General features: G+C 44.7%; 1 protein-coding gene across 1 annotated transcript in view; it reads right to left on the bottom strand.

Moving 5' to 3' along the window:
- LOC143148032 (UPF0489 protein C5orf22 homolog) overlaps positions 1-26,382 on the bottom strand; it is a 476,738-nt gene that overhangs the window by 227,146 nt on the left and 223,210 nt on the right. The gene's annotated exons all lie outside the window — the stretch shown is intronic.

Below are 26,382 nucleotides of genomic sequence, written 5' to 3'. Positions count from 1 at the left end.
CGTCGCGAGAGCAACTCTTCCTTGAAAAATGAAACGAAAAATCCGAATAATTCGAGATCGAGATCAATTTTACCGCGCTTGACGATAACAACGTTGTTCGAACATTGCTCGTGTTCAAACGCCGTTTCCATCGATCGTGATACATTCGTGGAAGCTCGATATAATTTTAACATAGAGTATCTTCTAATTGCAAAAGTAACTCTTCCATAAAAAATGAAACGAATAATCAAGAATGAAACTGAAAGTCGACCGTGCCCGAACAATTCGATATCGAAACCGATTTTACCACGATTAACGGTAACAACAATATTGAAAGAACAAAACTAATATTCAAACGCAGCTCCCCTCGATAGCAGAATTCTAATATTTCTGATCATACACGCACAGTATAATTCTAACATAGAGTATCTTCTACTTGCAAAAGTAACTCATCCATTAAAAAATGAAACGAACAATCAAGGATAAAACCGAACGTCAAGATCGAGATCGATTTAACGACAATTAACAACGAGAAACGATATTGGAGCACTGCTCATGTTCAAACGCAGCTTCCCTCGATAGCAGAATTCTGATATTTTCGATAATACACGCACAGTATAATTCTAACATATAGTATCTTCTACTTGCAAAAGTAACTCGTCCATTAAAAAATGAAACGAACAATCAAGGATAAAACCGAACGTCAAGATCGAGATCGATTTAACGACAATTAGCAACGAGAAACGATATCGGAGCGCTGCTCGTGTTCAAACGACGCTTCCTCTTTTATCGCGACGAATAAAATTGAGTTTCATATTTTAGAGGCAGCCCGTATTTTTCGCGGAACTAATATTGCAAAGTGGTCCGACGCGTTCGAGGTTTTTTGCGAGCCCCTCCGACGAGCGAGCGTAGAAAGTTCCAAAAAACCGAGAGAAAGGTGCAATAAAGTTCGCATCATTTAATTTACGACATCCGAAACCGCGCGTTCTCGTTACGAATCACGGTGCCCGCCATTCTCAGCGCCCTTCACCGCTTTACGAAACTCCGCGACCGGCGAAAACGTCGGTTCTTTTTCCGCGTTCGCCAAGTTTCCGTTGCGGCGTGCATTCGCGGGAGATGTAACGGAATTCGTTAGGAATTTAATTTCGCGCAACGCCGTTTCCCCGACGCGAGCGTAACCGCCGCGATTCGAAGGCGGAAAAATCGTCACGACCTAATACGCCCGAAACATACGCGCATAAAAATGCCTCGACTTTTTCTTTTCGCGCGAACGTACGCGGTATCTTCGACACGCCGCTTTCTATTCCCTTCCATCGAGCAGCGTGTCGATCTGACTCCTAGATGCAAAATTAAGCGGGAAATATTCGGGAAGACCATCGACGAGAAACACTACGCCGAGAGACTTGTAATTTTTGACAAGAACCGGCTGATAACACAACACAGAGGATCAAAAATTGCTGAAGTCGATTTGTCACAGCTATGACATTTGGCAAGGAAAAGTTTAGTATTAATTTGCTAAGAATTCTTACTTATGGGGTTTGTCTCCCGAGTGTGATTATTACAATTGATACCAGTAATTGATGTTCGGTTAGAATGGACGGGTTATTTTTAAGTGATAGTGCATAGGACAGAGTTTAAGAAGCACGATTCTGTTAGATTGTTCGGAAAGTCATTTGGTTTTTCTTTTGGTGAAAATGAAACACGATTTTTCTAGAGTGTACAAACATTTTACTAAATTATATATTCTCCATTTTGGAAAACAGAATGACTCTCCGAAATTTCGAGACTTGCGAATAGAAAGATTTTGAAAGACTTACGAATGGAAGTGCGCTTAGAAGTATTTTCCTAGAAATATTATTTCAGATCCACCCTGTGACCGTTCTTAGTTTTTTCTCGTCAGACATCTGCGTAAAAGTTGCGCTCGAAGGAAATTACACACAGATCAAAAACAACTTATTACCCTGGACACGCGCGTATCAAATTTCCTAATTAACGTCCGAGTACGAATCGTGAATTCTAGTCGTCTCGCTTTAAAGTCTCGACTCGAGCGGCTAAAGGAAATAAATAAAAAGCGAAATATCGTTTCGTTGGTACACACGGCGTGAAAAAGTTAAGTAAAAAAAAAAAGAAAAAAGAAAAATTACGCTCCACGAAAACGTGCTTCGATTCCGGGAACACGTGTTTACCACGCGTCGCGATCGTTGCCGCGCTCACGGTGTTTATGGAAGATTTTTTTCAAAATAAAAACGGGGGACCGGGAGCAACCCTTCCGGGGCGTAAAACAAACTCGCGCCCTCGGCGGTTCACGCACGGGGCCTCGTCGTAAAACAGGACGAAACAGGAACACGTGGCGCGATATAAACACGAAGAAACTTGGACGTCTTCTTTTCTCCCCCAATTTTGTCTCGTTCGTCGCCATTGCGCTGCCCGATCGTCCACGAAGGATCTCGTGTTCACGGCGGAAAGGAACCGAGCGAAATGAATTATCGAGTAGGAAAATGGGGGCGGTTTTACGAGGACCGGTAACGGGTGTGCGCGCAGCGGGATTTCTGGAATTTCGATCCTCGTATCGCGCGCCCCTTTTATCGGTTTGAGTAAGAAGATAACGGCGAGAGAGGTTGTTGGGGTATTTATCATAATCACCGGTCCTCCGCGAACGAGTTACCTTCGCCTCGGCTCGGATAAGGGGCATTCCTTTCGAGATTATGAAATCTCGTTGACTTTTACTGTCCGTCGCGGCGATAGAACGTGAAACATGCGGTGTTTAACTGTTCCATTATGTTCGTAAAAAATGTACGCGCCGGTGTGTCGGCGCCCGTGTATGCAGATCCGACGAAGAAAGACGCGTACACGTAAGTACCTACTTCTGGTGATTGGACCACGATACGATACCAACGAGCGATAATTGAAATGGGAATTGCGCAACCAGGCACGAATTTATTTATAGAATTCGTCGAAAGATAAGAACATAATGAAACACATTAAGGAACACCGGCTACGCGAATGGATAACAATTTTCAATGTTTCAACGTCGGACCAACTTTCATCGTTTTATACTTTGAGGACGTGACGACGTAAACGGAACGATGCTTTGAAAATCGCTATATTTCAGTACACGCGATCGTACGAAAAATAGTTATTCTGTTGTTCGGAAAGTCATGTCATCTTTTTTTTGGTGAAAATGAAACACGATTTTTGTAAAGTGTACAAACATTTTATCAAATTATACATTCTCCATTGTGGAAAACGAGATGACTTTCCGAACAACTCGATATAATTCTTGAAAAATTATACGTAAAATAATCACAATCGATCCCACAACCGTTCCCGTTATTGAATGTATTGAAAGATACTTTCCTCGGTATACTTTTGAACGAGAGAAGTGAAATCGCGAATCTTTGGCGACAATCTCATCCTTGCCCCTTTGAGCAACGTGTCGTTCACCGAAAGAATCGTCTCAACGAGCGTAATCGATATTTCTCAACCGTATCGAATTTTTCGGGCCACCGTAGCAGTGTTCGGCTATAGTACATTTTCGACACCCGTTACACGAGGAGCATTCACACGCCACGGACGGTATCCACCTGCTAGTTCCGAGCCAGTAACCCTATTCCTCTGGTATCTGGAATCTAGAACCCTCTCTAGACGGGCGAACACTCTCCAATTTCGGGGCCCAGCCCCTAGAAGAAGAAGAAGGGGCCCCCATAAAACGGGCTCGGTGCGTTCTAGGGGGCTACGAGGTCCACGGGCCGCTAAGCCTCTTAAATCTCGAGCCACGTCTGTCTACCGGCGTTCCATCTTCTTTCATCTGGCTACCAAGATCTCCACGGAGATTGGAGCGTTTCTTTCCTCTTCTTCTTCTTTTTTTTTCGCCCTCCCCCCCTCTTCTTCTACTTCTCGAGAATCACCAAAGGCACCCGAAATAAAGAATCCCGGCGTCGACGAACCACGGCGTAAGTCACTCGATTAGCGTGGAAAATCTCTGACCGCCGGAGAAGAGGACCCTAGGCGAGGAAAAATCATTTTCTGAACTCGTGGGAACGTCATTCTCGGATCTCCACGACACAGATTCCCGTTATCGCGAATTTCTCGAATACTTTGACCCTTTGACTGAAATCGGGGATTATAGATGCTTAATCGCGTGCGGTGAACGCCTGTGGGCGTTCGAAATGTGTGTATACTCCGTATGCGAGAAGATCTTCCGCGCAGAGCGTGCGTTTCGCGTCGAAGGGTTGAAACGGGGAAAAACAAACTTAATGTTTTCCGAACATTTGGCTTCCTGAGACATTTCAGGGATCGGAGAATGGGAAATTAAGATCGTCCATAGCATCCACAAGATTAATTTTCTAACGTTCTTTGGTGTGCGCTCAAGATCTTTGGGAAAAGAACGCCCAGTGTTATACGAGGGTAGAATCTACGAACCGAGTTACCGCTGAATGTAAAGTAACACATTTCTCGAAGCATTGTATACATTGGATCGTTCGAAAAGTCATTTCATTTTTTGTTATGAAAATGAAACACGATTCTTTTATAGTGTATAAACGTTTAATAAAAGTATACATTCTCCATTTTGGAAAACGAAATGACTTTCCGAGCGATAAAATACTTTCGATTTACAATAACTGCGAAACATTCGAAGTTTAAATCGTGGATATCGTTACCCTGTACAAACATCGCGTATGAAAATTCGTACACGCGAACAATTCGTACACACGATCGGAATATACGAAAACACCGTAGTTCAAAACGACACGTAAGATCGGAAACACGTTCCCAATATGCTCCGATTTTATCCAAGGAGGCGAAAGTGTTCTCCAATTAGGATCACAATTTTGGGAAAAAGCTGGCCTGGGGATAAGAAGTGTTTTTATGGACGATCGGGACCGATAAGATTTCGAATCGTTTTCCGGTCGTTGGAGGGTTCTTCCGCCACTCTGGAATCGTCGATCGTCTGGCAAGCACCGCTGTTAACCGGACTTTTACGATTCGAGCAGCCACGGGAGGGGCAGGGAGCAACGGAGGAGGGAACGAGGGGGGGCGGTTGGAAAAGGTGCAGCGGAGAGGAAGGAAAGAGCTGAAAGAGGAGGAGGAGGAGGAGAACGGGGGAAAAAGACGGCGAATCGTGCGTAAGGAGACATTTCCGTGGCGTTGTTTGTATGCCGTTCGCGATAGTGGCTCGTATACGGTAACGACTCCTTCGTGTTTCCGGTACACGTGCCTCGCCATCTTCGTTCCACATCGGGCCGCAACGCCGCGATGTTCCGCGGCAACCTCACCACCACCTTTGTTTAATCAATTTTCCCGACTACGATTAACCCCTTCCGAGTAACACCGGAATAAATCACACGATACGCGACGTAATCGGTATTCGGGGAACAGGAAGCCGGATTTACAACTGCTAATCAACGCTAAACCCGACCAGATCTCGTCGACGTTCACGATGCTTTAAAGTCCACCTTACCACCATTATTATTATCATTATTATTATTACTCTTACGTTCATTCGAACCCGTTGCTCGCGGTTAATTGTAACGAGCTGCAAACTCGATGCGTACGCAGCGTTGCATATATTATTTAATAACCATGCATTACCCCCTGCCAGTTACTCCGTCCGAGGTATAACAGTACTTCATTCATCGGTACGAAGTTTCCCTCGATTTTTATCCGTGCCGTATGTACATACCGTTTGCGGTTGTCCGTTTAATTGCATAATAATTGTACCTTCCAGATGGAACTGCGCAACATTCCCCGTTAATTGCGCGGCGTTCCTTTGACGCTCGTCGATTGACGAATAACAAAATGGCGCACCGGGTCTCTCCCCGCGGGTCTCGATTGCATCCTCGCGGGTACCCTAGCCCGCTCACCGCCTCCCCCCTCGCCCGAGGTTTTCTTTTCACCGAGAAACCAGTTCATAACGGCGACGGTGCGCATTCTTCCGACGCGCAGCAACGTCGGAAACTATTTTCGTGGACGGACGGTAATTAAACGACGACCGGATAGAAAACTCCGGGTAAAGGGGTGGGTGGGTGTGGGGGAGTTGGACGGTCGTTAGAGGATTCTGTTCGTGCCCGAGAGGAGCATTATCCAACGGGCTCGGACCCGGGGACATCTCCCAAGCGGCGCGGAGCATACGTACGGTAAAAATTTCACACGGAGCGGTTCTCCAGCGGTCGTACAATCGAAATTTCTCGGTTCGATTGCCCACGGAGAGCCGCGTTTCTCTCGTAATTCTCTGACGTTCCTTGCCGCCACCCGTGAAAGATTAATATTTCACAGTGAATGTCCGGCATGGAGTTCAGGCGAGGCATGCTAATGCCTCGTAAAATAGCCGGCAATTTCGACGAACGTCGAGTGCCGTAGTGTGTGTTTCCTTCGACCATTGGGGAATCTCGCCAGGCCGCGAGGAATTAATTAGAATTGAAATCCGAAAAGGGAAGAAATTTAATTACCCCGATCGGGGTTGTCGACCGTGGATGAACTTTTCAGCCGATTCAATATCAATATTGACTCGGCGCGCGCATCACGCGCATAACTCCGAGAGACATCCAGGTAGAGGGGTCCCAATAAACTATTTCTGTTTTCCAACGTTGCTCCGGCATCTCTGTATAATTATGCGCGTCCTTCTTCACCGCATTTAGATATTCTGCATCGCCGCGCGGCTCATTTTTACCGACGTGTTACGCGAGTCTTTCGGTAACCGTGCCTTTCCACCGTGAATAATCTCTTATCGAGTTTCGAGGACTTCGAACCACCAGAACCACCGTACCGTACCTCGAAGCTTGCGGGGAAAATTGGTAATAATTGTTACAATCGCTGTGCCTGGATATTGGCTGGGAAATTAACGAATATCGACGAAAATAGCACCGTAGGAATGCAACGGTAAAAACGAGTCGCTGATATTTAGAAATAAATATATCGCGGGGTTTCGACCGCAAGCGTTCGTAGATCGAGAAAGTTTCACCCGTTGGTTGAGGGAAAGGATCTATTTTTCTTTATCGCGTATTTATCGAGATTCGACCGAATCGTGTCTCGAGTGAACAGTTTTCATTTCGTGAGTTGCGAAACGAATCGAGAAGAATCATTCTACTCGCCGCGGTAAGTGGATACTGGCTGAGACGATAATTAGAATTGACAAGAAAATGTAAAAATGCAACGATAGACGAGAAACGCGTCATTAGTATTTAATATCTCCTGTACAATTGAAAAATAAATATATTGCACTCGGTAACCGTCAGCGCTTAAAGGTCAATCCACTGGTATCGTTGCGAAAAGTTGATGTTATATTCTTATAAGGTAATTTTTCTAACGTTAGGAATCCGCTGCGAGTAGTATTAATTTCGTCGTTCGTCCAACGCGCGATGAATTATTGGAAACGTTTCAACGTGTCGGTTGTCGAGAGTCGCGGCTAATCTTACTCTTTTCGCGTCGACTTGAACGTTTATTTATTTCTTCCACACATTCGTCGCGATTCTTTCGTTCCCCTTTCGTTCGTTGCACACACACAGCCTCTCCGTTTCTTCGATAATATAATTTTAGTTTTCGATTTCCATTCCGACGAGTCTTTCCTTTACGTATAAGTAAATACAAAGTTCCTATTCGGAACTGCTTATTAAATTCTCACGAATGAAACAATTTTTTTGATCAAGTTCAATGTCTCGCTTCCTTCTACTTATTACACAAACGCATACAATGTGAAACGAAGGAATGGTTTCTCACGAAGGAAGATTTACGTCTCGTTAACGACTCAATTCTTGTTTAAATTCATTCACGGTTGAAAAACAACAATTCGCTGTATCTCACCCTCTCACCTTGCTGTCTCCGTTCTACCTGTTCAATCTACTCCAACTAAAGAAAAAAAAAAACAAAACATTATAGACGGTTGTAAACTCGTTAGATCGTTTATTGGATACATTTACGATAGTTTCTCCAAGTATTTTCACGATTACACAAAGATAAAGATAAATCATCGGATCTTCGTCTATCCATCGACATCTCTACGGTAATTTCTTCGAGTAACATTCACGAAGAAGAGCCTCGAGAAAATTCACTGGATCCTTGAAACGATTCTTTGCAAGATCCACGTACGTAAAAATTTCACAAACGACGTGATCGTATGCGTAATTTACTCCCTAAGAAATGTATCCAAATCGCCATCAGAAGTACCAACAGTATCCACTTGGTGGCCACCAATAGAAAAATATCCGATTCCCGAGTTTCGGACTGTCGGTGTGCGTTAACTAAGCACGTTGACTCATCCTAGCGGGCGCCATATGCTCCCAGACACTTGAACCCTTTTTTTCGCGCAATATCCTGTACGTCGGAGCCTCGTCCATCTCCATTGGCCATTCCACGGTAAATAATATCAATTCCCGTTGTTTGCCCAACAATTCAAAATCCTGAGGCCACGAGAGAGAGAGAGACAGAGAAAAAGAAAAAAAAAGAAACGAAACGAACGAAAGAGAGAAAGGAGGAGAACCGTTCCGTTCTCCCAGCAGGATGAAAAAGTGTGTTTACACAGCCGCGGCTCCGAATACCCCGAAGCCTATTCGTACGCTATTTAACGCTATCGGGTTCCCTCTCCCCCGTACAGTCCCCCCTTCGCCGACCAGCTTCTCTATCTGTCGGTCTAGAATGCACCGCGTTAGATTATACGTCGGGAAGTCGAGTTCGAGGAGCTTTGGCCACGCAAGATGAGTTTCCTGAGGGGCCAGTTCGGTTGTTGGCCGACCGTGGTTCACCAAGACCGAAAGAAGGGCACACGCTGTGTCTCTCCGACGTGTAGGCGTGCCCGTGTGCGCGCGTAGAGCCCGAGGAGAGCAGAGAAGAGAAGAAAGAAGGAAAAAAAGAAAAAAGAAATAAAGAGAAAAGAAAGCAACCGGGAACCTCGTGACTGCACGGGGTGCAGGTCAGTTTCGTGTCAGCTGCGTTACGCTGTCGGTGGCGGTGCACGCGTGATCCTCGTGGTGCAACGTTCCCCCTGTTGTTGAGTCTCGACGCAGAAAACCTGGGACGCAACCTTCGAAACATCGGGTACGTACCAGAGAGAGAGTTGAGCATCTTGGAGAATGAAATGTTCGCGAAATTCGATCGCGAAAAATCGTGAATCGATGTTCGGTTGCGCGGCGATACCGATTACGCGGTGAGATTTTCTCTCCCCGTTCGCGCGGTTTCGTTAAATAATTTATCGAGCCGGCGTTTCGATCGTAACCAACGGACACTCGGCATGGAAAACTTTAAATAGATCGTGTTACGTGTTTAGCAATGGTAATAACGACACTGGGCGACTGATTAACATTTCAAAACAACCGAGAAACCCACGGGTAACGCGTTCACCGACAAAACCGAAGATCGTATCGAGCGCCGACGAACGACTGTTACCGCTAACGAATCCAAAAATTTATGCACCAAGAGGCTAGCAGCGATTCCGCTGCCTAGCTGAAAACAATTTACAAGCGTTTCGCGTGCTGGATGATACGGCCGTAGCGATAAGGATCGGTCGGCGTCGGGGTTATTATTCAACGCTTTTAATGGTATTATCTCTATAAAAGTAGCTTGGGAAACGCTAATGATTAATCCGCGCTAGTCTCGGCCGCATCGGGAGATGAACAGATACACCGTGTATTCTCACAGTGGATACAATTAAAGCCTCTGTTAGAGCGTAACTACACGTTCCCCGGTCTGATGTAATTCGTGTGGTAATCATCGCTATTATTAACCAATAACGTGTAATTAGGTAGACGCCTGCTTGTACGCTGGCAGGAGACAAATGGACGCCCGTTACGCGCTTTATGCCGCGGAGAGACCGTGTCTCTCGGACAAACGATGGCGAATGGTGTGTGCGTGCCTGCGTTTAACGCCGTTAGCATCGTCAAATGCTTACCGCGACAACGGTGTGTTCGCCGCGAACAGGATTTCGATGGTAAACAAATTCTTTTCTCGATCACGGGGACCACGCGCACGCGTAACAGACAGAGAGAGAGAGAGAGAGAAAATTTGAAATTCGACGCGGCGAGTCGTTCGCTCGACCGAGAGCATTCCTCTCCCTATGATGTTGGCCTTTGTGCCGACCGATTGACGCTACGTTCGCGGAACCGTGGAAACGGATTCCAGTTCGGGAAAATTTCAAGCTTGATTCTCACTGGACGCGAGGAACGTAAACGTCACCTCGGTGGGCGTAAATCAGACTTCAGATTATCCGAATATCCGAATGAGTATTCGTAATTCGAATTTTTCTCAGGAAAATCCGATTATCGGTTAGGTTTTTTAGAAAAGGGTCTTGTCCAACAATGTAAACTTCATACTACCATGAAGTACTTAAAATAGTGCATAAATTTACGATCGTATCTTTCTTTTTAATTTCTTTTTTTTTTAATTATTCGAAATACAGGAAACGGAAAATTTATGGAAAAAACCGAGCTAATATTTCACACGTGCTTTTATTGTTTTTTTTTTCTTTTTTGCTCCATTTATTATCCGAGTTACCTCGGTATTTGTAACTGCTATCTAGATTATTCCGTTACTACTTCGAAAACTCGAATATTTAGATTAGCTCGGTAATTAAATAATTCAGACCATCCGCCCAACCTTAGTGTAAACATGCTCGCGTCTAACACACTGTTGTAAGCAGAGCGAGGATTTTCCACATTCGTGGCGTACGCGACCATGAAAAAACACTCGTACGCGTGTAGAAGTTGCGCGTTTATGTAAAATAGAGTATTAATATTATTATATTAATTTATGAAATTCTGCATACGTTTTGCATGTGTTTTCCATACTAATACCCCATCATAAATGCACAGAGTCCGCGGTCTAGTTAGTCTCTGTTGAGCACGAGCGTCGCTGGAGCGGTGCAGCCCTTGAGCGTTAAGGGGAGGCTCGCGTTAATGTCCACTTTTAAGTTAGAAATCGATAATGCGAGTAAACGTGACGAACGAATCGACAATTTTCGTCCGAGCGTCGAAATCGACCGATTACAAAATTTAAATACGCGTACAAACAAGTTTCTTTCGTCTCTTTGGATAATAATCCCTCTTCAAGAGTCTACAAACGAAATATAAAAATCACGCAGTAGTTAAATTAGAAACGGAAACATTTTAATGTAAACTGTTCCTATATAACTTGATCGTCCTACTGATCATCGATGAGAAAATAACAATGGTCGACGCGTAATTTAAACGACATCGTAAACTTTTCGATCTTCCAAGAAAGTTGTTAGTTTTGGGCTCTCTTTTAAAATTATTCCTTTTATAAGCAAACTAAGAATAAAATAGATTATTTTCACGAATATACAGCGGTTCGTGCGTTCTCGAACCATTCTGGATGTCCAAAGTTTCGAGCAATCGACGAGCCGGTATCGAGCATCTCCACTTTCAACCCCTTCAGCCTAATTCCGATCCGAGCGATTTTCGTATCTGCTGCGAGACACCGGTGTCCCGACTACTTCTCGAAATTACCCCCATAAACGGGATCGTTAGAAGCACAATAGGCTCGAGGCAAACTACCGGTTCCGCAGACTCGACTTCTCGAGTCGAACATTCGCCAAGGGGCAGGTTGCAGGTAGAACCACGAGGGTCCAGGTATTTGGAAAACGGTCCTGAACACACACCGCGTAACCGAGCCGTGGAAAGTTCGTGGGGACTGCGCGAGCGTGGTATACAGGTGCACGGCTCGAGACGAGGAAAAAACCACTCGAAATCCCATAATCCCGGGGAGAGGTGATCTCTCGTGAATGCACAAAAAAATGCTGCGAGGCGTGGCCGACCCGTTCAGCAGGTTGATTTTTCGAATTAGGGGCTGGTTAGGGATACGTTTCAAGAAAAAAAAAACGAACAATCGCTCCGAACCGATTAAAAGAACGATGCAACCTGTTTCACGATCACCTTTGTGGAAAATGTATTTTCTCGATTTTATATTTTTCTTCGAGTATATTTTATACGTAAATAAAGAACACCGCGGTCCTCTTCGGTATGATTCACAGAAAAGAATTATTCAGAAATTCTACGTTCGTAGAAACTTTTCCTGTCATTTACACCGAACTTTGAACTCTCTGTTAACAAACTACGTTTACAAACCGTAGAATACTTATTTACTTTTCAAATGTACTTTCTCATCGTTTGAAAATTTTCAATCGAATCAATATACACTTTCCCAAACATTACTCATCTCTCGTACGATCGTCGCTGCTCGAGATTCCGCGCTGAGATGCACTTATGCACTTCCAATTGTGCATTTCTCTTCTACACAGTTTTCAATAATTCTCAGCAAATTGCTCCAACTCCGTTAACCTCTGTCGATGCAAATACTTGTTGGTGTATTTCCGAGAGAAAAAATCGAATCAATTGTTCTCATCGTGAAATATTTCCCTTTTCGACGCGCGCATTCTTCTCCCGATGCATTTCGTTATTTCGGGAAACGACTCTATAAATTCGTGTAACGCTCGATAGCGTCTGGCCGGTACCCTGAAACGTTCGATAAACGACCGCGTCGACTCGTAAAGTCGTCCCGCAGTTTTCATCCACCGATTCGCATTCGTTTCGCAGTTTACATTTCGCAGGTGATACGTCCGCGACGCGTCGCGTTCACAGGGTGGCGCGCGAGAAGAGAAACACCATACGCGGAGCAAGTTAGACGGGGATGGCGATGGTGGTCGTGAGGCTCGAGCGCGGCCCGGTATTATTTATCACTTCGAACGACCGTAAACACCGTTTCGTTGTTTAACGTCCGATACACGAGGCGCGATCGCTCGTAGACGCAGCGCCGCCCACGCGATACGCGCGCACGCAACGCAACGCGTGCACGCAACACTCGCGTAACTTCTTTTAACGGGGAAATTAGTTACGAACCCGTAAGAGTCGCGTACGAACGAATCCGCTACCCTTTCGATTGCGTCATTCCTTTCGTGTGCAATCCGCCTCGCGTGTCCGTACACATTTTTCCCTCTCGTTATTTAACGAACGTTGCACGCGCGCCCGGCGTTGTTTATAGCCACCGCGACGCAGTTCACGCCCGAGTATCCGCACCGAGTTTCCAGTAGATCGATTATCGAATCGTGTACGCATTAATACGTGCAATACGGTTCGACGCGGTTATTGAATCCGCGACACGGAAACGAACGGAAATTCCTCGATAGAAAAAATTCGACGACTCGTTGAGAACTCCTCGATGTTTCTTAAATACGAACGAAACGTTGCAACGTACAGTTGGAGTAATTTAGAAAAGATCCAAGAGGGCGTGGTCTCCGATAGAGACGAGACCCAGAGTTACCGTGGCCTCGAGTATATAATTTTAGCAACGGTGACTGTACTAGTCGGTGAATAGTATTCCATTACACGTTCCTGTTTACTTTCGAAATCAATTCCAACTTCACGCGACACCCACGTGATCTCTTCGCGTCTTCCACGTTTCTCGTTTCTTTTTTCGTATAATTATTTCCTCGGTGTGATTCTCCCTTACGAGAACAATTTCTCCCATAAAGTGTACAAATTCACGGGACAGAGGGTTTAAGACACCGGTACGACTCAGGGGGATAGTGATTTCGTGTTCGATTTTTGTTCTTCTCCCTCTTTTTTTAAGCGATCGGTGACGCAGCCGGTTCGGGGCGTTGACGTTGCACCGTTTAAACGAAATCAATTACGACAGGCGACAGGGCTGCTGGCGTAATCCGTCGGCTGTTACACGGCTGATTCCGCGCGACGTCGCCTCAGCGGGGTGCCAACGTCCAATGGGCTTCCAGGTATTGCGAAACGCCTAGGGCATCCAATCAGCCCGACGGATCGTACCTCTAAGCCCTGGTCATTACGCCGAATTAGTCTTCCGGGCTTTCGTGGGCCGCGGTCCGACCGTCGGCTATCCATAATCCGCCCATGAGTCGAACGGCAACGTCATCGCTCGATATTACGGATAACGTTCTCCAGGGGAAACGTTAAGAGCCATTAGAGAACGAAACGCTAAGCTCGGTGCGCCGATTCCAACGAAAACGAATCGAATCGACTCGGGAACGATCGGCTCGCTTTGGGTCCGCTTTGACCCGACCTGCGACGCCTCGATCGCTCCGAACGATTCGAACGTTCGTCGTTGGAACGTGACCGACTTCGACGTTAATTACAAGTTAAGTTCTTAGTCGAAATTGTTATCCTTCTTTGGAAAATTAATGGCTGTTGTACACGGGAATCGATAAACACGGAAATATTTTTCTATCGATCTTGAAGAGTATTTTACACGATTGCTTTCAACACGGATTATCATTCTTTGTTTTTAAATCAATGCTTCTTGAAACATGTATCTACTTCTCCATCGATTTCATCGAAACACTATTTGTACGAGATGCATCGTATTCAAAGGGGTTGATTGAACGAACAGTGTATGAATTTTTTATGTCTTATACTTTCAGATACTAAAGGGGTGATATTGAATTTTTGAAGGCATTGGGTAGATTTTTTTTAATACGTTCATAGTTAGTTTGTTATCAGTTAATAAATGAATTGTTTCGTCGGGTATGACGCAGTAGTGAAAAATGTACAGTGTTGTTTGAAAAAGTCAAGATTCGTTTCTGAAAACACGAGACGCGAAAGATGAAAAATTCGCGAGTCGGATCGACCGGTTTATCAAAAAATGTACAATGCGTTGGCAGACGTTTTCTCGGCGAACGCCGGAGACTTTGCAAGTTTAATTAGAATCCAGCGAACACAAACGAACGCCAGACAGGCAGGAGTATACGCGCAAAGAGCCGAGGAATTCCCTGAAACGCTAAATTGCTACTAATTTCACGCTCGGGAGCGAGGAGTGATGCAAAAAAAGGCACTCGTTACGTGGGTTACCGGGCTGTCGACGGTGAATACTCGGTCCGTGATCGGCCGATCGAGATCTAAACGGTAACGGGCTCGCGTTAGTTCGTTTCATGACTCGAGATCATTATTCCCGGCGAAAGAAAAGCTCGAGTCGCGCGAGAGAGCTCCGTTTTCAAAGTTTTCGAAACTTCGAGACTTTTGAGAACGTTGGAGATTGCAACGCTTCGTTGACGATACGTTGTTAAGCGTGGTCTTACGAAGATCGTTGTCGAATCGATGTTAAAATAGCATAGATTTTTTTTTATAGGTCGAAAGTATGTATAGGTTACAAAGGTTAGGAAAATGTAAATTAAAAATGCTACCGAAAGTTGAGATGTGAGAGGAAAAAATAGGGGAGGAGAAAAAGAAACAATTTTTGCTCGTTATCGTAACGTGATGAATAGTTGACCTCGCTTCTGATTTCATTATCGTTACTTATTATCATTGTTACTAATTATTATCGTGAATTGTTTGAAATTATTATCTGTCGTTAATTTATTATCATAAATACGTTACGATTTATTTCTATGTAGTATATATACAAAATTTTCAATAGAAATTTTCCAACTTTTATTGACCTTTCAAAGATAGACTTTCTTTCGATAATATTTTTAATGTACATTTTTGTAATGTTTGAGACATATACGTTTGATTTGTATACAAAAATCTATGCGAGTTTCGCACCGATCGAATGGTGTTCTTCATTTGTTCCAGCATTTGGAAATAATAAATGCGCGAATATTTCTCAAACGGTGTAAAAAATTCATCGATACGTCATTCTGATGGAAATTCGAAGGTATTGGTTTCCACGATGTGTCTGTGTAGAAATATTGCAAGTTTACGAATATTTCAAGTATACCAAAGCCGATTATGCGCGTGTTTACGCAACGACGTCCGGAAACAGAAGAAGGAAAAAGGAACGAAACGAAAGACAATTCGTGTACAAAAGATAGCAGGACGGTATCTCTCTGTATCTTATTCGCTAATTGGCACACGGATGTCGTGATTAGTACCTACGTTCCATCGCAATCTTAAAAAAATTTATTAACAGATTTAATAAAGTATACTTAGAGGACGCAAATTGCAGTCTTCCATCGTCAACGCTTCGAAAACGAAAGACGTCGATTGACGTCTCTCGTCAACAATGTGTGCAAAAGTGTTGCATGTTTTCAAAATATTCTCATCGAAAAAAAAGTTTCTTGGAAATTTTTACTCGAATATTTAGTTTTTATTTTCATAAGAATACTATTACTCTACTAATTCGATTCGTTTTAAGTAAAATTATACTACTATTGACTTCGTGTCATGTTACAAGCGCCTCAGAGTAAGGAACGGTTGTCACATTGTATTCGGTTTTCATTTTTTATTATCAATTTCGTTACTACTTGTCGCAAAGCGAAACAACACCGATGCAATAATAATTACTTGCGTAAAACTTCCGTATAACTGTTGCAAGAGTAACTTTCAAACTTACAAGAGTAAATCAAACCCTATCAATTCCTCGAACCAATTGAACATTAACATTAAAGTTGATTCAAATGATTTTTGAACCAATTGAATATTAACATTCATTGCAAATATTCCTTCAGCTTATCGTAAATACCAAAAAAAAAACACACTTCTCAACTTTTGAGAGCAACTCTAGACAAGCGCCAGGTTACCAATCCGTTGGAAAATGTCTCGAGCAAGAATACCCAATTTTACCATTACTTGTCACAAAGCGAGACAACACCGATACAATAATAATCATTAACGTAAAACTCCCGTACAACTATTACAAGGGCAATCTTCAAAGTCGAACCCTACCAATTGACATTCCTCAAACCAATTGAATATTAACATAGGTTTCAAAGCTAGGTAACATAGGAACATTAACACAGTTGATTCAAATGATTTTTGGACCAATTGAATATTAACATTAACGTTGATTCAAATGATGTTTGGACCAATTGAATACGAAGATTAACGTTGATTTAAATAATTTTCGAACCAATTGAACATCAACATTAACGTTGCAAATATTCCTTCCTCTTACCGTAAATACCAAAAAAAAAAAAAAGAAAAACGCACCTCTCGACTTTCGAGAGCGACTCTCGACAAGCCCGAGGTTACCGATCCGTTTGAAAATTTCTCGAGCAACAGCATCGAAGTGCATGGTGGTTGCACGTAGGGTTGACGGGGATTCCCACGAGACACCGCGAGCGCGTCGTTCCTCGCGCATACAAAGACACGGTTCCGAAACGCTCACCGTCGCTCGAGCGATTCTTTTGTCGGGGGCGGGGGTACAGAGGTGGGTACGCGCAGAGCGTTGATCACCGTTGTCGCATTCTTCGTTACCGGAAACGCCGCGGCACCGCCGCCGCCACCGTGGCCCCCTTTTTCCTTTTTCTTCCGAGTGGTAATGGCCGCCACCGCGCGGTCCCACCGCGCATAATTATCGCCGACAAACCCGAAGATCCTTATCGGTAGCAGCGTCATAATTATCACCGTGCCGGTGGTCACTTACGCGTTACACGGCCACGCGCATACCGCGCATTACTCCGGCTCGAATTCCGTGCCCGACCTGGCTACCGACAGATGCGCGTCGTAACTCGTAAAGCTGCCGTCACGAAGAAAAAGAAGGTGTCCTTTCCGTACCCTGTCCCCTTCGCCCGCCATCGGCCATGACACCGTCCGCGATCGGTAATCGACGCGGAGGAACGAAAATCAACGATTACGCCACACGGGACAACTTGGCCCGAGATCGATTCAACGACACACTCATTAACACCGATACCTATCGATTTCCAACGCCCGGCTAGAGAACCAACATCGAAACCGATCGTTCTCGGTACTTGGAGAACAAATGTTTTTTTTTTTTTTTAATAACGATGATACGATGTTTATTTGCGCGGTTGGTGTACGATTTATATTGGGTGAAATTTGGAGTTTTACTTTAGAGCTTCCTCGGGTCTTTTTCGACCCGCGTTCTTAGGATCGTATATATCGATACCTCTGTATATCTAGAGATTACTACCGGATCGTCCGGGTATTTGATTTTATGGTGATGGAGTAATACGAGTAAGGAAAATTAGAAACTTTTTCACTCGGAAATTTCAAGTGTATCGCTAACGAAAGAATGTTTTGAGATTAATAGTACGAAGGAGACGTTGGTTTGACATAATTTGACGAGTTACACCGGTATGAGTTCAAATGCGTGAATTGAAATTTATTCATTTTCCGTTTACACAGAGTGTCCTGATATTGATAATGAAATAATTCTTTTCAAATGTATTTGAAACTTTCGAAACGAACTGTGCATTTAAGGATTAATTGTGATCCGATTGGTAGAATTTAGCTCACCGTACAATGTTCTCGTACTAGGTACTTTCGAATGAGAAACTAAGAGAATTCTCGGGAGCTATTACAGCACCATTATCCACGAATACCAAATTGAATTTTCCAGAGGTAAAATATTTATTAGCGATTGTGTGAGTAATCACGGTTGCTCGTTGACATAGGATATCCCATATGGCGGATAGCTAGACGCGGAACTCTATATTGTATTCCAGTACAATCGATAGAATTTATACACTATATATCACCGAGACGGGACAACTATGTAGCTGGTCTACCGTTAGACTTGCACATTATTCGAATAAGTTCGAATGTATCGCTATCTATGAATCAAGACTCGACCAATATCTAACTCGGAAGACATACCAAAGCCCGATAGCAAGTGAAATACCAAAGCTAACGATAGGCGCATAGTATCGTTGTTCGAAAATTTTGTATTATTTTTCATCATTTTCCATCGCGTAGTTACTATATTCGCGTCAGATTTCTTTTTCAAAAATCAACTACCTAATTTTCTGCGAATCATGCGACATTAAACAATAACGAACAAGCCAATTTAGCTCGTAAGAAATTGTATATTTAACCCTGGTGCGTCCTCCAAATCTCTTATGATCCATCGTGTCAATAAATTTATTAGTTTTTTATAATTAAAATTACTATAACAGTCCGATATATTTAGAACATTGCACAGAAAAATTCACAAGGATTTCCTCTATCCATGACATGACTGTTAATTATCAAATTTGGTAAATTTATTACTTCTCTGGAAGTTTGAAAAATTCGACAGAATCGGAGGTGTAAAATTCATCGGGTTCTAATCTCGATAAATTATTAATTGATCAAACCGATTATCGAATCTTATCGTTCGATTAATTTTTTAACTCTTCCAAACATATTGGATTAAAAAATGATCCACCTTCTTAGTATTTCACAGTCTAATTGCATATCTGAATTAATGTATTATTTTCTTTTGATCATTTTATGTCGTTTTACAGCTACAATTAGAAAAGTTAACATTATCGCGTCAATTTTCTGTATACAAATATGTCCCAACATTTTTTGAAAGTATACCGTAAAAAATATAAATAGTCAATAGATGAATGACGTACCTGTCACGTTACAGCATACTTGACAACAGTAATATTCCTTGTAAGTTTACAAGTAGTAAGTTTACGAGTAAAAAATTTACAAGTAACGAGTAGTAAGTCTACAAATAATAAATTTACAAATAACAAGTAGAAAGTTTACAAGTAATGAATTTACAAGTAAGAAATTTGCAAGTAACAAGCAGTAAGTTTACAGGTAATAAATTTACAAGTAACAAGTAGTAAATTTACAAGTAATAAATTGCAAGTGAAAAGTAGAAAGTTCACAAGTAATAAATTGACAAATAATAAACTGCAAGTAACAAGTAGTAAGTTTAGAAGTAATAAATTTACAAATAACAAGTAGAAAGTTTACAAGTGATAAATTTACGAGTAACAAGTAGTAAGTTCACAAGTAATAAACTGCAAGCAACAAATAGTAAGTTTACGAGTAAAAAATTTACAAGTAACGAGTAGTAAGTCCACAAATAATAAATTTACGAATAACAAGTAGAAAGTTTACAAGTAATAAATTTACGAGCAACAAGTAACAAGTGACGCGTAATAAGGTTGCAAGTAATAAGATTTCGTTTATCGTCAAGCGTTCAAAGAAGTATCGCAAGTTCGAAGCGTTTATCACCGGTAACCACCGTGGCAATCGACGCGTCAACGCGATTAAACGGATATCGAGCACCGTGTATAATCGACGGGTTTTGCTTGTCTCGGCGAGTCTCGAATCGTTCGATTTCCTCGAGGCGTTTCAATAGACCGGAGCGCCAATTTCGATCGCGTACGTAACGAGAGTAACGAAACGTGTCGCGTCGCGTCGCGTGGCGTCGCGTCGCGTCTCGGTCCCATCGCTAGCGGCGGGTCGGGCCGCGGTCTGACCATAATCGTCTTAATCTACTTGACGCGTTCGGTGCTCAACGCATGACTGGCCGCGCCTTTTCTTTTTCATCTACGGCGCACTGAATTCGCGATCTCTCCAGAATCGTTGCTGCATTCCGCTCGCGATAAATTGGTGCCCCAAGGTGGCTGGAAAACGGGAACGCGATTGTACGGGATCGGGCTGTCACCGGCGTGGCTCGAAGACTGATTACTCGATGCAATTAAAGCCCAACGTTCGGGTTACTCGCGAATTGTCGGAACCGGCGACGGAACTAATACTCCTATCGGTAAATACCTATCGATACCGGACGATAAAGCGACATTTCACATCGAACGGTTTCGATTCTCGCGATACGGTATGAATTGCAACTCTCGTCGTGCATCGAATTGTCTTTTAGTTTCTAAACGTAAAACGACTTTTCTTCTATCGTTCGGAAACTCGTATTATTCTTTCGAGCACTTCGACACTATTGTTCGCGATTCAATCCTTTTCTTTCGTTTCGTTTTGTGTTGTATTTATTGATTTTCACTCGTGTGTACACCGTGGTCGAAAATTAGCAGTAGAAATGGAATCGGGGAGATTTCACGACTCGAAATAAGACGAGAATCGTAGAATGACGAAAGTGCATCGAAGACTTCATTCTCGAGAAGAATGCATTTGAGAATCCAAGTAGTGCACCTACATGCACCTATACGTCTATTTATTTACAATTGATTGAATTATTCGTGGTACAAACGAGGCCACGAAAATGTAGAACGCTAGAATTGCATCGAAGGCTTCGTTTACGAGAAGAATGCATCTGAATGTTGGTCCAATCCACGTGCATTTAACCGTGTACGTGTACACTGTGAGCAAAAATTCGTGGTGAGTTCAGAGAAATATTATGGTTCCAAATAAGACAAAAAATACAGAATGACGAAACTGCATACGAGGCTGCGTTTTTTTTCAGAAAAATGCATTCGAGAAGAAATCTACCACGCGTGCATTTAATTGACGATTGGCGTTACTGATTTCACTGCAGACGACTGCTGTGATTGTTCTTATGTAGGATACAATGTCATGCACTGTTTAATATCAAAGCTATCGTTTATGATATCGACATTAACTGTCATTTTCCATCGAACAAGTCACCCGAACGAAAACAGGCCTTTGTGTATTTAATGGCGTAGTTTGGTAAAGCTATCTGCGCCGAAGTGAATGCAAATGGTCGAGCGTACACAGCGCGCGTTCGCAATTAATGAAACGCAATAAATGGGTAAACCATTTATACGAACAGGGAATATTTATATCCTGATATACACTTTTGCTAATACGACGCCATAAAATTGGTAGAAATTAATTAAATCGAATCGATAATTACGTTACACACGAAACGAGCAGGTGTTATTCTTCTGAAGGGGAATGTGCACCGGTTTCATTAAAAATATTACTTTTAATATGAAAAAGATATTCCTTAATTACGATGGATGATGGAAATTGCATATCGTAAATATTTTTAAAGAATACAGAAATTTACAGGCTGGGTTTCTTCGAGGACTGGACATTCCAGTTGATTTGAATTTCATTTTAATAGCCAAGAGACGGTAATATGTATACTATACAAAAATGTTCACCTCTTTACCGAAATTTACAAATATTGTTAAGAATTCACAGCCATAAAAGGTTTAAATACAAATATAATAATAATTTTCATTTTTGATTATACACGAGCAACGCTCTCATAATACTCGAGCATAAAGTTTTTAACAACTATGAACTGTCCACAGACGTCAATAGCAAACGAAAGATTAAAAGCAAAAGTTCTGTGTCTGTGAATAGAAATGGATTTGCGCTCCACTATTAAAATGCTCGACCATATGCTGCAATTATACACTACGAAAATAAAAAATCTAATTAGCCGTCTAGCGTGTTCTCCTGTCTTAATGTCTTAAGATTATAGTTCGTTTCGGTAGTTACAAGCTATTTAAACGTTAACAAATTTAACGGTCGCAAGGAAGCCGTGGACGCTGTCGTTGATTATTTTTAATCGCGACACACGGATTTAGATGCAAATGGAGCGGTCGTATTAGTCGAGAAATGACAAACAGGCACGGACAACTCGATTTCCAAGCTTGCTTGGGTCGAATCGCCATAAAAAGTAAACAAAGAAAAAAGAAACCGTGCAACATTCCTACAGATTCAACATTTCGAAGCAGTTGAACATTTTGTAACTCTTTCGAGCGAAAAGTAATGTCGTTGGAAGACTGATCGAATGGGCGGCTTTGAAAAATAAATAATAATCCAATAACGAGAAAATATAATAATTTGTCAACACAAAATTATCTATAAAAATCATCGTGATTCGTGGAAAAATTTGTTTCGAAAAATGTCTGACACATACACTTTTTCTAAACACTCGTTCGATCGTTCCTTCGAAGAGAAGATCACGAGTTTGAGAATTAAACAAATCGTGAAACGTATTTCGTTGAATAATACGCAACTTTGTTTACCAGCCGAATTCGTTTCGTAGGGAAAAAATCAACCCTCGAAAATTCGAGGTAGTATACCGTTTTCTCGTTTTCCCGCGCATTTTCCGACACGAAATCGCGCAAATTATACCCACGTACGCCATCGGGGGTCTCGTTTGCACCAAATTACGAGTTAATCGGTTGAAAACCTCGGTCGATAGTCGCCTGCTTTACCGACGCGGCACGAAGATTGGAAAAACCGTACCGACGGGGAATACCAACCCCATACGGAAAGGTGGGCCGAGCTTAGAACGCTGGTTTCGTCGATTCGCGACGTTTGGCGTCCCGTTGGCAACTGGAAATTCCGAATCGCGAACAAATATTCGAAACAAAGGCGAAAATACTTTTTCTTTTCGTATTTGGAACAATTTTTAACACCAAAACTGGCATCGTGGGCTCACCGACCAATATCGGATTGCGAGAGTACAAATTTTGAATTTCTTCCGACAAAAACAATACATCCAAGAGTATTTTTACAAAAATTCAAAGTCAATTACCTCTAGCAATCGCAGAAAATAAAATTTCCTTCGAATCGTGCCGTTCCAACGTGTCCAAAGAACACGATTCCCCCAAAGGGGTAGTTTTCGTACCGACAATTCCACCGAGAGATGTCGCCAACGTTCGGTCTAACGACTCCACGAGACGCGATCGGTAAACACATACGAGAAGCTCGCTTCCTTACCGATGGAAAGTATAGTAGGTACCTCCGAAGAAAAAAAATGTACAACTTTCCCAACGCGTCTATAACCTCCAAATACTCGCGAAACAATCCTAATCTCGAGGTTCTAGCTTCGAAGGTACTATCTCGCTCCAATAGGAGCTCGACAATTTCACAGATAACAATATTCCGTACTCTGTAAACGCAACGGTGGCCTAAAAATTCATCCGATCTCTCTGAAAACGTGCTCCCGCCTCGTCATCGATCCCCTGCAAAAACCATACACGAAACATAGTGCGGCCCGCCGACAGATGTCAGCGTAATGTCCCGTGATAGCGCTAACTGGCGGCGATCGTCTCTCCCGCCTCGCGGTGAAAACCGAGACGAGACGAGACGAGACGAGACGCGTATCCGTGGTCGCGCGTCCCCCGGAAAACTCTCTCTCGCGACGGAAAAGCGCCGTTGGGGAATCCGTCGAGAGAGGGGGCGGAGTCAACGTCGTTGCAGCGTGCTCGCCGCGAGCGGGGCGAAGAAGTGGGAAAAAGGCCGAGCGGACTCGCGCCTGCTCGGGTTTTTTTCCTTCCTCGTTGCTCCCTCGCGGTCGGACGCGCCGCTAGGCGGGGTTTAAAAAAAGATTTTGCGCTCGGCGAGGGGAAAGGTGGAGCCACGGACGCGCGGAATTCCGGAATTCCACGGCGCTCTACGTAACCGTGAACGGGGGTGGGGGGAGGAGGGGAATGGAAGAAGACGGTAGAGACGACGTAGACGGTCGACGTCGACGACGACAACGACGACGATGTATCGCGAGCCGGTAGCTCCGTGGAAGGGATGAAGGGGAAAATACTACATATGTATCGTCGGCGCGAGTTTCGGTAAGACGGGCGGGGTACGGCGGAGCGAGGGAGGGTAGGTGGGGGGTGTGGGGTGGCTGGAGGGGGGTCCGGGAGGGCCGAACGCGCAGGGAAAGTGGCGAAGGGGAAACTCGGCTGCTTCGGGCGGACCGATCGAGCTCGACAACAGTCAGTTCAACGCGTGCCAACCCTCTCACGAGATACCGTCTTCTCGCGGGCGGGTTCGAGCGCCCCTCGGGTGTCCGGTTCTTCGACGTTACGAACCACCCGCGTACTCGGTGAATTCCTCGCCGACTCCTCCGTGGTAACCGGGGGAGTGCCGAGAGGGAAAAAGATAAATAAGTGTGCACGTGACGTTCGGTGTGGTCAGTGTCCCCGCGTCCACCGGGCCGGGATATTTTTCTTTCTTTCTTTTTTTTTTTTCTTTTCTTTTCTTTTTTCCCCCTTTATTTTCTTTCCGGTTCGCGGGGGGTCCGTGTCGCGAGAAAACCGAACGGGAAGCTTATTCTCGGAGGGAGGAGTTTGCGCGACGAGAGACGGTTTGGAGACGGCTCGTTAAAGCTCAAGATCGTTCAATGTTCCTTTGGTTCGTATAATCATATCTGTCATGCACCCTTCAGAGAGCCGTGAGAGAGGATACGTAGGGACAAACGGCTCTGAAAGGGTGGTAGCTGCCCTCCCATCGTTATCGCCGCTACCGTCTTCGACGATCGCGTTTTCTTTATATCGAGATGCATAAATCACGTGGCCGCGGAGCGACGCCGATCGAGTACGCGACGATCGGTCGAACGATCGAACGAACGAACTCGTCGCGAGAAACGTCGTCGTTCTCTGCTATACTCGACGCGATCGCGAGTCTTCGCGCAGAGTCCGCGTTCGATGGACGTTCACCCGGCCCCTCTGCGTTCGATTGAAATTGTTGTTCGAAGTTCGCGACGCGGCGGCCACGAGCTCTTAAAGGGAATAGGAGCGAGTCGCGCGCGAGAATCCGTGGAAACGGAGCGCGGGTTGCGAGCACCCGCTTCGCCCCCACGAAAACCAGTTTACTTTCATCGGGAACGCGAACAGCGTTATCGTTTCGAGCGCCGGCGTACGTTCGAGCGGTCGGTGTGCGTACCTTGAGAGCCTCGCGAGTGATAACCGCGTTGTTAGCTATAAATAGACCGCGCGACAAACATCCAGCCCCGATGATACCGCGATACGATAACGGGGTTTCTCGACGACGAACCGCGCCGATGTATTTTCTTTTCGTTCCGCGCGTTCGCGTAAAATAAAATTCACCGAGGGATCTATCCCGTGCGAGACTCCCGTCTCGGTGTCCGGTGTTCGTCGCCGAATGCGAAACGAGAGAGAGAGAGAAAAAAAAAGAATCGTTCTCGGTGGCCGAGACAATTCGAGGAAACGATTTCGAGGTAGCTGCCGAAATCGATCGCGACTCGCGATCGTTCGGAGGGTGGGCGGGGTGAAATCCTCTTCCGTGTTTTTGTAAAATCACGTTTTTCCCCGCGGTAGTGCCATAGTCGCAGCGTGGAGAGCGCGTGACGCGTGCTGCTGGCAACGTTACGGTCTTCTGCTCCCCACCATTCGTCCGTTTCACGACGCGTCCCCCGCCACTCGTCGTCGTGGTTCCCCCACCACCGCGACGGTTCCCCCCGTACGCCGCGCGTCCCGTAACCCCGGCGCGGAGCGAAACGGTGGACAAAGACGGAGCGAAGCGCGAGCACGCAGGCCCGACACGGAACGGAACACGTGCCGCGCCGGTGGGGGTGGAGGAGGAGCCGATGAACCATGGGAGGGGAATGCCGGCGGCACGACGAGAGGGGAAGTCGGCCGACTCACCCCCGTGGTTACCACTCCCCTTCCACCAACCAGTGGAGCGCGTTCTCTCCCACGTAACGGCGCTAACCGACGGGATCTTTGTTGCCCGCCACGCTCGAACGGCGCGTCCCGCTCGAGAGTTTGGACGCTGGTGCCGCCCAGCGGCGATCGCGCGAAGCTCCCGTGGTTCGGTCGCCGAGGGTGGGGGGATCGCTCGCCGCGTCGTCGCGGTGGGGGAAGGTGGACGCGTAACGGTTGGAGGGGAGGGAGTCTCGAGCGAGAACGGGAGGACCGTAGTGGGGGGGGTGAATGCAGAGAACGGAGCCGAGCACCAGGACGGGGGCACGCTGCTCTCAGGACGTGCAGAACGTCAGAGTGGGTCGAAAAGGACGGGTGTCTCTCGTCTCTCTCTTTCTCTCTTTCGACGACCCTCT

The sequence above is a fragment of the Ptiloglossa arizonensis genome, chromosome 6, assembly GCF_051014685.1.
Source record: "Ptiloglossa arizonensis isolate GNS036 chromosome 6, iyPtiAriz1_principal, whole genome shotgun sequence".
Taxonomy (NCBI): Eukaryota; Metazoa; Arthropoda; class Insecta; order Hymenoptera; family Colletidae; genus Ptiloglossa; species Ptiloglossa arizonensis.
Note: the sequence above shows the minus strand (reverse complement) of the source record. Positions and strands in the feature narration are given on the sequence as shown.